The sequence below is a fragment of the Colletes latitarsis genome, chromosome 13 (assembly GCF_051014445.1).
Source record: "Colletes latitarsis isolate SP2378_abdomen chromosome 13, iyColLati1, whole genome shotgun sequence".
Lineage (NCBI taxonomy): Eukaryota > Metazoa > Arthropoda > Insecta > Hymenoptera > Colletidae > Colletes > Colletes latitarsis.
In genome coordinates, this window is record NC_135146.1 from 9,163,718 (window position 1) to 9,178,637 (window position 14,920).

The 14,920-nt window shown below is 31.6% G+C and overlaps 1 protein-coding gene and 1 non-coding gene across 3 annotated transcripts in view; both read right to left on the bottom strand.

Annotated features, from left to right (window-relative positions):
- Window positions 1-14,920, bottom strand: part of Vha100-2 (V-type ATPase subunit a family protein Vha100-2) — a 117,431-nt gene that overhangs the window by 74,923 nt on the left and 27,588 nt on the right. Inside the window, exon 1 of one of the 2 annotated variants that reach the window (XM_076780784.1) lies at window positions 986-1,167. The exons of the other annotated variant lie outside the window; for it this stretch is intronic. The gene's annotated coding sequence lies outside the window, so the exon portion shown is untranslated. Of the gene's footprint in view, window positions 1-985; window positions 1,168-14,920 lie in introns of those variants that run through there. 2 annotated transcript variants of the gene reach the window in all.
- LOC143349632 (U4atac minor spliceosomal RNA) lies at window positions 13,714-13,839 on the bottom strand. The gene has a single exon (XR_013080957.1). It is a non-coding gene; the product is annotated as a U4atac minor spliceosomal RNA (small nuclear RNA).

Genomic DNA, 14,920 nt, shown 5'->3' on the forward strand with positions numbered 1-14,920 from the left:
TAGCTGTGATACCACGAATTTTTAAACCTAATAGTTGAAATTTAAAATTTAAAATTAATCTGAAAATTACTTTTCTAAAATTCTCCAAAAAAAATGTCCATAATAGCTGTGATACTACGAATTTTTATACCTAATAGTTGAAATTTTAAATTTTAAATTAATTTGAAAATTAGTTTTCTAAAATTCTCCAAAAAAAATGTCCCTAATAGCTGTGATACAACGAATTTTTATACCTAATAGTTGAAATTTAAAATTTTAAATTAATTTGAAAATTAATTTTCTAAAATTCTCCAACAAAAATGTCCACAATAGCTGTGATACAACGAATTTTTAAACCTAATAGTTGCAATTTAAAATTTTAAATCAATTGAAAATTAGTTTTCTAAAATTCTCCAACAAAAATGTCCACAATAGCTGTGATACAACGAATTTTTAAACCTAATAGTTGAAATTTTAAATTTAAAATTAATTTGAAAATTAGTTTTCTAAAATTCTCCAAGAAAAATGTCCATAATAGCTGTGATACAAAGAATTTTTATACCTAATAATTGAAATTTAAAATTTTAAATTAATTTGAAAATTAGTTTTCTAAAATTCTCCAACAAAAATGTCCACAATAGCTGTGATATCACGAATTTTTATACCTAAAAGTTGAAATTTTAAATTTTAAATTAATTTGAAAATTAGTTTTCTAAAATTCTCCAAAAAAAATGTCCACAATATGAAACAATCTTTTAAGAAGAATAGACACACTAAATGAAAAACTAATTCCTCAGTAAAAGTGTAAATAACATTAAAAAATTAATATTTAACAAATTGACACTCGACACTCACAATCGACGTTAATATAAACGATACTCATAATTTACAACGCTTTATTTCGTCTAAAATCTAAGATGTCTCAGAATTTAAGTGAAAAGAATCAGAGATCCTCGATCTATGGGCCCTACGATCCATAACTCGATTCAGAAACTTCCAAACTCACCGGAATAATGCAGCCAGGTATTGGAGAATCGAGAATCAGTTTCGATCGATCTTTATCCGATCGCCAGAAGCGGAAATGACGCGACGCTGCGTGGCAGAGAGGAATTATATAACAAAACGAGGATCCAGTGATTCGACTCGATTCCACACAATAACGGACCGACTGTCGCGCACTCACCGACTCACTTTACTGAATCTAATTCAACACTTGACAACGTCCCACCTCCGTGTTTCGCGTGGAGGGGGGGCACTGACCTCGTGATGAATTGTTCATTGTACATAATCGTACACTGTTGTTACATATCGCTCGTGTATGGGACCGAAACGTTTGGCGGCTTTGGGCGTTGGCCCGATCATCTGTGGGGATTTTGGGGAATGCAAATGAGCAAAACTAGGGGAAACACACTTATTCAGCACTAACGGGGAAGTCACAGTATAGAAACAGATCTCTTAAACTGCGTCTCCACTGGTATCTTCTTAGGCACCTACCCCCTGTTGATTCTTCTTGGAAATCGGTTTTTGATTTTTAGTAATTTTGTTTGATGCCGTATAGAAAAGTTGTTTAATACTTTTTTGTAGGTATCTATGAGTTATACTTTGGAAAAAAGTTTCATTGAAATGTATTCATTATTGTAGGAGTTATGGCTGCTTGAATATTGGGCCAATTTTATGGGGGTTTTTCTATCTTTACGACATTAAGGAACAACTTTTCGAATATTTTTAGAATTGTTAAATATTCTACACTCAATTACGCGTCGTTTGCCGTTTGAAACATTAAAATCGTCCAAACCGTTCAAAAGTTATGGCATTTTAAAGATTCGCATGATGGGAAGCATTTCTGGCCTGAAATTATATTTTTAACTAAGGAATTTTTTTCTCGAAAATGATTAGGATTTCGAGGGTATGTCTATTGACCAAAAATGATTGCAATTGATCCCTACAATAGAAAATAATTTTTCCAGAGTGATTTGAAACATTGCAATTTCGCCAGAGAACTTAGAAACCTACTCCCTTATCGATTTTTCTTGAAAACTCGTTTTTGATTTTTAGTAATTTTGTTTGACGCCGTATAGAAAAATTGTTTAATACTTTTTTGTAGGTACCTATAGGCTCTACTTTAGAAAAAAGTTTCATTGAAATATATTTACTATTATAGGAGTTATGGCTATTTGAAAATTGGACCATTTCTATGTGGGTTTTTCTATCTTTACGGAGTCAAGGGACTACTTTTTCAATATTGTTAGAATTCCTACATATTGATCGTCAAAATACGCGTTGTTTGCCGTTTGAAACATTAGAATCCGTCAATCCGTTCAAAAGTTATGGCATTTTAAAGATTCGCATGATGGGAATCATTTCTGGCCTGAAATTATATTTTTAACTAAGGAATTTTTTTCTCGAAAATGGTTAGGATTTCGAGGGTATGTCTATTGACCAAAAATGATTGCAATTGATCCCTAAAATTGAAAATAATTTTTTCAGAGTGATTTGAAACATTGCAATTTCGCCAGAGAACTTAGAAACCTACTCCCTTATCGATTTTTCTTGAAAACTCGTTTTTGATTTTTAGTAATTTTGTTTGACGCTCTACAGAAAAATTGTCTAATACTTTTTTGTAGATACCTATGAGCTATACTTTAGAAAAAAGTTTCATTTAAATATATTCACTATTGCAGGAGTTATGATTGTTTGAATATTGGACCATTTTTATGAGGTTTTTCTATCTTTACGGGGTCAAAGGACAACTTTTTCAATATTGTTAGAATTCCTACATATTCTTCGTCAAAATACGCGTTGTTTGCCGTTTGAAACATTAGAATCCGTCAATCCGTTCAGAAGTTATGGCATTTTAAAGATTCGCATGATGGGAAGCATTTCTGGCCTGAAATTATATTTTTAACTAAGGAATTTTTTTCTCGAAAATAGTTAGGATTTCGAGGGTATGTCTATTGACCAAAAATGATTGCAATTGATCCCTGCAATAGAAAATTATTTTTCCAGAGTGATTTGAAACATTTCAATTTCGCCAGAGAATTTAGGAACCTACTCCCTATCGATTTTTCTTGAAAACTCGTTTTTGATTTTTAGTAATTTTGTTTGACGCCCTATAGAGAAGTTGTCTAACACTTTTTTGTGGGTACCTATAGGCTCTACTTCAGAAAAAAGTTTCATTGAAATACATTTACTATTATAGGAGTTATGGCTGTTTGAAAATTGGACCATTACTATGTGGGTTTTTCTATCTTTACGGGGACAAAGGACAACTTTTTCAATATTGTTAGAATTCCTACATATTCTTCGTCAAAATACGCGTTGTTTGCCGTTTGAAACATTAGAATCCGTCAATCCGTTCAGAAGTTATGGCATTTTAAAGATTCGCATGATGGGAAGCATTTCTGGCCTGAAATTATATTTTTAACTAAGGAATTTTTTTCTCGAAAATAGTTAGGATTTCGAGGGTATGTCTATTGACCAAAAATGATTGCAATTGATCCCTACAATAGAAAATTATTTTTCCAGAGTGATTTGAAACATTTCAATTTCGCCAGAGAATTTAGGAACCTACCCTATCGATTTTTCTTGAAAACTAGTTTTTGATTTTTAGTAATTTTGTTTGACGCCGTATAGAAAAGTTGTCTAATACTTTTTTGTAGGTACCTATGGGCTCTACTTCAGAAAAAAGTTTCATTGAAATATATTTACTATTATAGGAGTTATGGCTATTTGAAAATTGGACCATTTCTATGTGGGTTTTTCTATCTTTACGAGGTCAAGGGACTACTTTTTCAATATTGTTAGAATTCCTACATATTCTTCGACAAAATACGCGTTGTTTGCCGTTTGAAACATTAAAATCGTCCAATCCGTTCAAAAGTTATGGTGTTTTAAAGATACGCAAGAAATTGTCGAGTGACATTTCTGGCCTGAAATTATATTTTTAACTAAGAAATTTTTTTCTCGAAAATGGTTAGGATTTTGAGGGTATGTCTATTGACCAAAAATAATTGCAATTGATACCTGCAATCGAAAATAATCTTTCCAGAGTGATTTGAAACATTTCAATTTCGTCAATGAATTTAGGAACCTACTCCCTGTCGAATTAACTTAACAATTCGTTTTTTATTTTTAGTAATTTTATTTGACGCTCTACAGAAGAATTGTTTAATACTTTTTGGTAGGTACCTATGGGCTTTACTTTAGAAAAAAGTTTCATTGAAATAGAATCACTATTATAGGAGTTATGGCTGTTTGAAAATTGGACCATTTTTATGGGGGTTTTTCTATCTTTACGAGGTTAAGGAACAACTTTTTCAATATTGATAGAATTCCTACATATTCTTCGTCAAAATACGCGTTGTTTGCCGTTTGAAACATTAAAATCGTCGAATCCGTTCAGGAGTTATGGCGTTTTAAAGATACGCAAGAAATTGTCGAGTGACATTTCTGGCCTGAAATTATATTCTTATCTAAGGAATTTTTTTCTCGAAAATAGTTAGGATTTCGAGGGTATGTCTATTGACCAAAAATGATTGCAATTGATCCCTGCAATCGAAAATAATTTTTCCAGAATAATTTGAAACTTTTCAATTTCATGAAAAATTTAGGAACACTCCCTATCGATTTTTCTGGAAACTCGTTTTTGATTTTTAGTAATTTTGTTTGACGCCGTATAGAAAAGTTGTCTAATACTTTTTTATAGATACCTACGAGCTATACTTTGGAAAAAAGTTTCATTGAAATATATTCACTATTATAGGAATTATGGATGTTTGAATATTGGACCATTTTTATGGGGTTTTTCTATCTTTACGGGCTAAAGGTACAACTTTTTTCATTGTACATAATCGTACACCGTTGTTACATATCGCTCGTGTATGGGACCGAAACGTTTGGTGGCTTTGGGCGTTGGCCCGATCATCTGTGGGGATTTTGGGGGATGCAAATGAGCAAAACTAGGGGAAACACACTTATTCAGCACTAAGGGGGAAGTCATAGTCGAGAAACAGATCTGCTGCGTCTCCTTAGGCACCTACCCCCTGTCGATTTTTCTTGGAAATCGGTTTTTGATTTTTAGTAATTTTGTTTGACGCCGTATAGAAAAGTTGTTTAATACTTTTTTGTAGGTATCTATGAGTTATACTTTGGAAAAAAGTTTCATTGAAATGTATTCACTATTGCAGGAGTTATGGCTGTTTGAATATTGGACCATTTTTATGGGGGTTTTTCTATCTTTACGAGGTTAAGGAACAACTTTTCGAATACTTTTAGAATTGTTAAATATTCTACACTCAATTACGCGTCGTTTGCCGTTTGAAACATTAAAATCGTCCAATCCGTTCAGAAGTTATGGCGTTTTAAAGATACGCAAGAAATTGTCGAGTGACATTTCTGCCCTAAAATTATATTCTTATCTAAGGAATTTTTTTCTCGAAAATAGTTAGGATTTCGAGGGTATGTCTATTGACCAAAAATGATTGCAATTGATCCTTGCAAACGAAAATAATTTTTCCAGAGTGATTTGAACTTTTCAATTTTACTGAAAAATTTAAGAACCTACTCCCTATCGATTTTTCTTGAAACTCGTTTTTGATTTTTAGTAATTTTGTTTGACGCCGTATAGAAAAGTTGTCTAATACTTTTTTGTAGGTACCTATGGGCTTTACTTTAGAAAAAAGTTTCATTGAAATAGAATCACTATTATAGGAGTTATGGCTGTTTGAATATTGGACCATTTTTATGGGGTTTTTCTATCTTTAAGGGGTTAAGGGACAACTTTTTCAATATTGTTAGAATTCCTACATATTGTTCGTCAAAATACGCGTTGTTTGCCATTTGAAACATTAAAATCGTCCAATCCGTTCAAAAGTTATGGCATTTTGAAGATTCGCATGATGGGAAGCATTTCTGGCCTGAAATTATATTTTTAACTAAGGAATTTTTTTCTCGAAAATGGTTAGGATTTCGAGGGTATGTCTAATGACCAAAAATGATTGCAATTGATCCCTACAATAGAAAATAATTTTTCCAGAGTGATTTGAAACATTGCAATTTCGCCAGAGAACTTAGAAACCTACTCCCTTATCGATTTTTCTTGAAAACTCGTTTTTGATTTTTAGTAATTTTGTTGACGCCGCATAGAAAAATTGTTTAATACTTTTTTGTAGGTACCTATAGGCTCTACTTTAGAAAACAGTTACATTGTAATATATTCAATATTATAGGAGTTATGGCTGTTTGAAGATTGGGTCATTTTTATGGGGGTTTTTCTATCTTTACGAGGTTAAGGAACGACTTTTCGAATATTTTTAGAATTGCTACATATTCTACACTAAAATACGCTGCGTTTGGCTTTTCGAACATTAAAATCGTCCAATCCGTTCAGGAGTTATGACATTTTAAAGATTTGCATGATGGGAAGCATTTCTGGCCTGAAATTATATTTTTAACTAAGAAATTTTTTTCTCGAAAATGGTTAGGATTTTGAGGGTATGTCTATTGACCAAAAATAATTGCAATTGATACCTGCAATCGAAAATAATTTTTCCAGAGTGATTTGAAACATTTCAATTTCGTCAATGAATTTAGGAACCTACTCCCTGTCGAATTAACTTAACAATTCGTTTTTTATTTTTAGTAATTTTATTTGACGCTCTCCAGAAGAATTGTTTAATACTTTTTGGTAGGTACCTATGGGCTTTACTTTAGAAAAAAGTTTCATTGAAATAGAATCACTATTATAGGAGTTATGGCTGTTTGAAAATTCGACCATTTTTATGGGGGTTTTTCTATCTTTACGAGGTTAAGGAACAACTTTTTCAATATTGTTAGAATTCCTACATATTCTTCGTCAAAATACGCGTTGTTTGCCGTTTGAAACATTAAAATCGTCCAATCCGTTCAGAAGTTATGGCGTTTTAAAGATACGCAAGAAATTGTCGAGTGACATTTCTGGCCTGAAATTATATTTTTAACTAATAAATTTTTTTCTCGAAAATGGTTAGGATTTCGAGGGTATGTCTATTAACTAAAAATGATTGCAATTGATCCCTGCAATCGAAAATAATTTTTCCAAAGTGATTTGAAACATTTCAATTTCGTCAAAGAATTTAGGAACCTACTCCCTGTCGAATTAACTTAACAATTGGTTTTTTATTTTTAGTAATTTTATTTGATGCTCTACAGAAGAGTTGTTTAATACTTTTTTGTAGGTACCTATGGGCTTTACTTTAGAAAAAAGTTTCATTGAAATAGAATCACTATTATAGGAGTTATGGCTGTTTGAAAATTGGACCATTTTTATGGGGGTTTTTCTATCTTTACAAGATTAAGGAACAACTATTCGAATATTTTTAGAATTGCTACATATTCTTCGTCTAAATACGCGTTATTTGCCGTTTGAAACATTAAAATCGTCCAATCCGTTCAGAAGTTATGGCGTTTTAAAGATACGCAAGAAATTGTCGAGTGACATTTCTGGCCTGAAATTATATTTTTAACTAATAAATTTTTTTCTCGAAAATGGTTAGGATTTCGAGGGTATGTGTATTGACCAAAAATAATTGTAATTGACCCCTACAATTGAAAATAATTTTTCCAGAGTGATTTGAAACATTGCAATTTCGCCAGAGAATTTAGAAACCTACCCCCTGTCGATTTTTCTTGGAAATCGGTTTTTGATTTTTAGTAATTTTGTTTGACGCCGTATACAAAAATTGTTTAATACTTTTTTGTAGGTACCTATAGGCTCTACTTTAGAAAAAAGTTACATTGAAATATATTCAATATTATAGGAGTTATGGCTGTTTGAAGATTGGGCCATTTTTATGGGGTTTTTGTCTCTTCACAGTGTTAAGTCACACCTCTTCGAATATTCTTGGAATTTCTACATAGTCTTCACTAAAATAAGCACTGTTTGCCTTTTGAAATATTAAAATCGTCCAATCCGTTCAGGAGTTATGACATTTTAAACATTTGCATGAAATTTTGGGGAACCATTTCAGAATTTTTTTCTCAAAAATAGTTACGATTTCGAGGGTATGTATATTGACCAAAAATCATTACTATTGATCCCTGCAATCGAAAATAATTTTTCCAGAGTGATTTGAAACTTTTCAATTTCATGAAAAATTTGAGAACCTACTCCCTATCGATTTTTCTTGAAAACACGTTTTTAATTTTTGATAATTTTATTTGACGCCGTATAGAAAAGTTGTCTAATACTTTTCTGTAGGTACCAATGAGCTCTACTTTAGAAAAAAGTTTCATTGAAATATATTCAATATCGTAGGAGTTAAAAAATAAAATAATAACTATCGTCGTTGAAAAAAATTTGACATCCAGTATAAATAAGTTCCACCCTACTGTACAATGTACAATTGTACATACTAGGGATCCTAGTCGTCGCTCCAATTTAACGTCGCACGCGAATAATTAAATCGCTCGTTCGTACCAGATTGCTATAGAACAACAATTAACGGTGCAGCGACCTGGAATTCCGCAGCATTCCAACTAATTATCAATCGAAACATTCGAAACACCTTTTCTTTTTCTAACTAAACAAGCGATCCTCTTAAACTACTAAATAATAAGCAAACTGTGCATCTTTATGCAAATTCATATTTTTATTGCTAGAATACAGGGTGTTCAGCCACCCCTGGGAAAAATTTTAATGGCGGATTCTGGGGGCCAAAATAAGACGAAAATTAAGAATACTAATTTGTTGATGGAGGCTTCGTTAAAAAGTTATTAACGTTTAAAGTTCCGCCTGTACTGAATTTTTTTCTAGAAAATGAGTAGGATTTCGAGAGTAGATCTATTCACCAAACATTATTGTAATTGACCCCCGCAACCGAAAATAATTTTTCCAGAACGATTTGAAATTTTTTAATTTTGTCGAAAAATTTCACACCTTCTCGAATTTTTTTCTAGGAAATGAGTAAGATTTCGACGATATGACTCTTCACCAGAAATGATTGTAATTGACCCCTACAGCCAAAAATATTTTTTTTAGAACGATTTGGAAATTTTTTTTTTCGTCGAAAAATTTAGGCACCTACCCGCCGTCGATTTTTCTTAAAAATGCGTTTTTGATTTTTAGTAAGTTTATTTGACGCGCTACAGAAAAGTTGTGTAATACTTTTTTGTAGGTATACATGAGCTCTACTTCAGGAAAAAGTTTCATTGAAATATATTCACTATTGCAGGAGTTATGGCTGTTTGAAAATTGGATCATTTTTATGGAGTTCTTGGTAAGGAATTTTTTTCTCGAAAGCGCGAAGGATTTTGAGGGTATGTATAATGACCAAAAATGATTGTAATTATCCCCTGTAACTAAATATAATTTTTTTAGCGTGATTTGAAATTTTTTAATTTCGTCTAAAAATTTGGCCCCCTTCCTGAATTTTTTTCTTGGAAATGCGTAGGATTTCGGGGATATGCCTGTTCACCAAAAATAATTGCAATTGACTCCTGAAACTAAAACTAATTTTTTTAGAGTGATTAGAAATTTTTTAATTTTGACGAAAAATTTACACACCTACCCCCTGTCGATATTTCTTAAGAATTCGTTTCTCATTTTTAATAAATTTGTTTGACACGCTACGGAAAAGTTGTTTAGAACTTTTTTATAGGTAGCTATAAGCTCTACTTCCTCCTAAAAGTTCATTGAAATATATTCACTATTGTAGGAGTTATGGTCATTTGAAAATTGGACCGCTTTTATGGAGCTTTTTTCTTTTTACTGACTGAAGAATCATCTTTTCGAATATTTTTGCAATTTCTACGTATTCTTCACTAAAATACACGTTGTTTGCATTTTTGAAAATTAAAATCCTTCAATCCGTTCAGAAGTTATGACGTTTTAACGATTTGTATGAAATTTTGAGGAACCATTTTTGACCTCAAATTACATTCTCGGTAAGGAATTTTTTTCTCGAAAGCACGTAGGATTTCGAGGGTATGTATAATGACCAAAAATTATTGTAATTATCCTCTGTAACTAAATATAATTTTTTTAGTGTGATTTGGAATTTTTTAATCTTGTCGAAAAATTTAGGCACCTACCCCCTGTCGATATTTCTAAAGAATTCGTTTTTCATTTTTAATAAATTTGTTTGACACGCTACGGAAAAGTTGTTTAGAACTCTTTTGTAGGTAGCTATGAGCTCTACTTTCTCCTAAAAGTTCATTGAAATATATTCACTATTGTAGGAGTTATGGTCATTTGAAAATTGGACCGCTTTTATGGAGTTTTTCTCATTTTACTGACTGAAGAATCATCTTTTCGAATATTTTTGCAATTTCTACGTATTCTTCACTAAAATACACGTTGTTTGCATTTTTGAAAATTAAAATCCTTCAATCCGTTCAGAAGTTATGACGTTTTAACGATTTGTATGAAATTTTGAGGAACCATTTTTGACCTCAAATTACATTCTCGGTAAGGAATTTTTTTCTCGAAAGCACGTAGGATTTCGAGGGTATGTATAATGACCAAAAATTATTGTAATTATCCTCTGTAACTAAATATAATTTTTTTAGTGTGATTTGGAATTTTTTAATCTTGTCGAAAAATTTAGGCACCTACCCCCTGTCGATATTTCTAAAGAATTCGTTTTTCATTTTTAATAAATTTGTTTGACACGCTACGGAAAAGTTGTTTAGAACTCTTTTGTAGGTAGCTATGAGCTCTACTTTCTCCTAAAAGTTCATTGAAATATATTCACTATTGTAGGAGTTATGGTCATTTGAAAATTGGACCGCTTTTATGGAGTTTTTCTCATTTTACTGACTGAAGAATCATCTTTTCGAATATTTTTGCAATTTCAACATATTCTTCACTAAAATACACGTCGTTTACATTTTTAAAAATTAAAATCCTTCAATCCGTTCAGAAGTTATGACGTTATAACGATTTGCATGAAATTTTGGGGCACGATTTTTGGCCTCAAATTACATTTTCGGTAAGGAATTTTTTTCTCGAAAGCGCGTAGGATTTCGAGGGTATGTATAATGACCAAAAATGATTGTAATTATCCTCTGTAACTAAATATAATTTTTTTAGCGTGATTTGAAATTTTTTAATTTCGTCTAAAAATTTCACTACCTACTCGATTTTTTTTCTCGAAAGTGGGTAGGATTTCAGAGATATATCTATTCACCAAAAATGCTTATAATTAACCCCTGCAATAAAAAATAATTTTTCCAGAACGATTGGAAATTTTTGAATTTAACTGTCAATAACTGTTTAACGAAGCCTCCATCAACAAATCGGTATTCTTGATTTTCGTCTTATTTTGGCCTCTAGAACCCCCCATTAAAATTGTTCCCAGGGGTAACCGAACACCCTGTATATATAAAAAAAAAAAATGGTAATATTTCACAGGAACAGTATTAATTTCGTTCATACATATTATATGATTATACATATAATTAAATACTAAGTAAAAATGTTATTTCCTTAAAATAGACGCAGCTTCTATGACTCGTTATTTATACATATATTATATATGTATATTTTGTTATACGTTTGTACTTAAAAAACAAATGTTTTCTCATGTGTAATATCCAGTCGCAAAATTCATATAAAATACATACCATATCTTGCGCAAGAATTCCTACAAGGACGCAATTATAGAGCAAAATCCCGCATAACACAGCGAGATTGCGACGATTCATAATGGCGCGGTGGATAAATATTTATGTGCGCAGAAACCACGTGGAATTCTTTCCCTCTCTGTCTTACGCGCGTGGAAACCGTCGTCTCTGTAATTTTATTTATGAGCACTTTTTGTTTGAGGATATAAGAGAATCATCCTTATTGATTTAACTATTTATTAATAACGTTTTGGTCTAGTGAGAAGAAGCTTGAGAACAATTATGGGAAAACAAACGTTGTGTAGGAAATTATTCATACTGAAGCAAACTAGAATTTCTAATTTTAATTGTTCAACACTATATATGTATTTAATACATAATAAACATCTTATATAATATATATATGTATCTATTAACCTTGAGATATATATACACATCTATTAATCTTGAGATATATACAGGGTGTTCGGCCACCCCTGGGAACAATTTTAATGGGGGGTTCTAGAGGCCAAAATAAGACGAAAATCAAGAATAAAAATTTGTTGATGGAGGCTTCGTTAAAAAGTTATTAACAATTAAATTCAACAATTTCAAATCGTTCTGAAAAAATTATTTTCAGCTGCGGGGGTCAATTACAATCATTTTTGGTCATTACACATACCTCCGAAATCCTATCCACTTTCGAGAAAAAAATTCGAGAAGGTGTTGAAGTTTTTCGACAAAAAAAAATTTGTCAAATCGTTTTGGAAAAATTATTTTCGGTTGCGGGGGTCAATTACAATCATTTTTGGTCATTACACGTACCCTCGAAATCCTACGCATTATTGAGAAAAAAATTCCTTACCGAAAATCTAATTTGGCGCCCAAATTTTTCGACGAAAAAAAAAAATTTCAAAACGTTCTGGAAAAAATATTTTTAGTTGCAGGGGTAAATTACAATAATTTTTGGTCACTAGACATACTCCCGGAATTCTACCCACTTTCGAGAAAAAAATTCGAGAATGTGTGAAATTTTTCGACGGAAAAAAAAAATTCCAAATCGTTTTGGAAAAAATATTTTTAGTTGCAGGGGTCAATTACAATAATTTTTGGTCATTACGCATACCTCTGAAATCCTATCCACTTTCGAGAAAAAAATTCGAGAAGGTGTTGAAGTTTTTCGACAAAAAAAAAATTTGTCAAATCGTTTTGGAAAAATTATTTTCGGTTGCGGGGGTCAATTACAATCATTTTTGGTCATTACACGTACCCTCGAAATCCTACGCACTATCGAGAAAAAAATTCCTTACCGAAAATCTAATTTGGCGCCTAAATTTTTCGACGAAAAAAAAAAATTTCAAAACGTTCTGGAAAAAATATTTTTAGTTGCAGGGGTAAATTACAATAATTTTTTGTCATTAGACATACTCCCGGAATTCTACCCACTTTCGAGAAAAAAAGTCGAGAATGTGTGAAATTTTTCGACGGAAAAAAAAAATTCCAAATCGTTTTGGAAAAAATATTTTTAGTTGCAGGGGTCAATTACAATAATTTTTGGTCATTACGCATACCCTCGAAATCTTGCGCATTTTCTAGAAAAAAATTCATTATTGGCGGAACTTTAAACGTTAATAATTTTTTAACAAAGCCTCGATCAACAAATTGGTAGTCTTAATTTTCGTCATATTTTGGCCTCTAGAATCCCCCATTAAAATTTTTCCTAGGAGTGGCCGAACACCCTGTATACACATCTATTACTCTTGAAATATATATATACATCTATTAAAATATATCGAGAGTTTAATAATATGTAATTATTTATGAGTTTTCACATCTATTAATCTTGAGATATATATATATACATCTATTAAAATCTATCGAGAGTGTAATAATATATAATTATTTACGAGTTTTTATCGAATATATTAATTTATATATTAATATATAATTCACAATTCACATACAAAATTTTATATATTAATATCAATTTCAATCTATATTTATAATTTCATATAAAGTCAATTTATATTCAAAAATTGTATGAGTAACTTTTAACACGTAGAATCAATGGTAATAATCTCGAATTGTTTGTATATTAATTTTGGTAAATACGACTGTACTTAATTACTGTTAAGCCTCTTGTGAAGTAAAGAGGCCCGCAAAAATTGCATCGCACGAAGTAAAAGCGTGGATGCGATCTATTTCTTTAACAATGGGTTTCAGCAACAGTATCCTCACTTGTCGATCATTGTATACTTTGCTCCCCAAGACAAGGATAAAGAAACCCGTCCGCGGCAACGATACATATGCTTTAAATTGGGAATTATACTAGCGAGAAACTTGTGCCACCTCGTGGCATTTGTAGGAACTATCCAAGTTGAGATACACATGATATACAGGGTGTTCGGTCAACCCTTGGAAATGTTTTAATGGGAGATTCTAGAGGCCAAAATAAGACGAAAATCAAGAATACCAATTTGTTGATTAAAGCTTCGTTAAAAAGTTATTAAAAAATTAAATTAAAAAATTTCAAATTAAACTAAACAAATTAATTTTCGATTGCGGGGGCTAATTATAATCACTTTTGGTCAATAGACATACCCTCGAAATCCTACGCATTTTCGAGAAAAAAATTCATTACTGAAAATATAATATCTGACCATAACTCTGTTACCCTAAAAATTGGGAAGTTTTAAATCATTCTGGAAAAATTATTTTCAATTGCAGGGATCAAATTTATTCATTTTTGGTGAACACACATAACCTCGGAATCCTAACCATTTTCGAGAAAAAAATAGAAAAGTTGTCTAATACTTTTTCGTAGGTACCTATGGGCTCTATTTTAGATAAAAGTTTCATTGCAATATATTCACTATTATAGGAGTTATGGCTGTTTGAAAATTGGACCATTTTTATGGGGTTTTTCTATCTTTACGGGCTAAAGGGACAACTTTTTTCATTGTACATAATCGTACACTGTTGTTACATATCGCTCGTGTATGGGACCGAAACGTTTGGTGGTTTTGGGCGTTGGCCCGATCATCTGTGGGAATTTTGGGGGATGCAAATGAGCAAAACTAGGGGAAACACACTTATTCAGCACGAAGGGGGAAGTCACAGTCGAGAAACAGATCTGCTGCGTCACCTTAGGCACCTACCCCCCGTCGATTTTTCTTGGAAATCGGTTTTTGATTTTTAGTAATTTTGTTTGACGCCGTATAAAAAAGTTGTTTAATACTTTTTTGTAGGTATCTATGAGTTATACTTTGGAAAAAAGTTTCATTGAAATGTATTCATTATTGTAGGAGTTATGGCTGTTTGAATATTGGACCATTTTTATGGGGGTTTTTCTATCTTTACG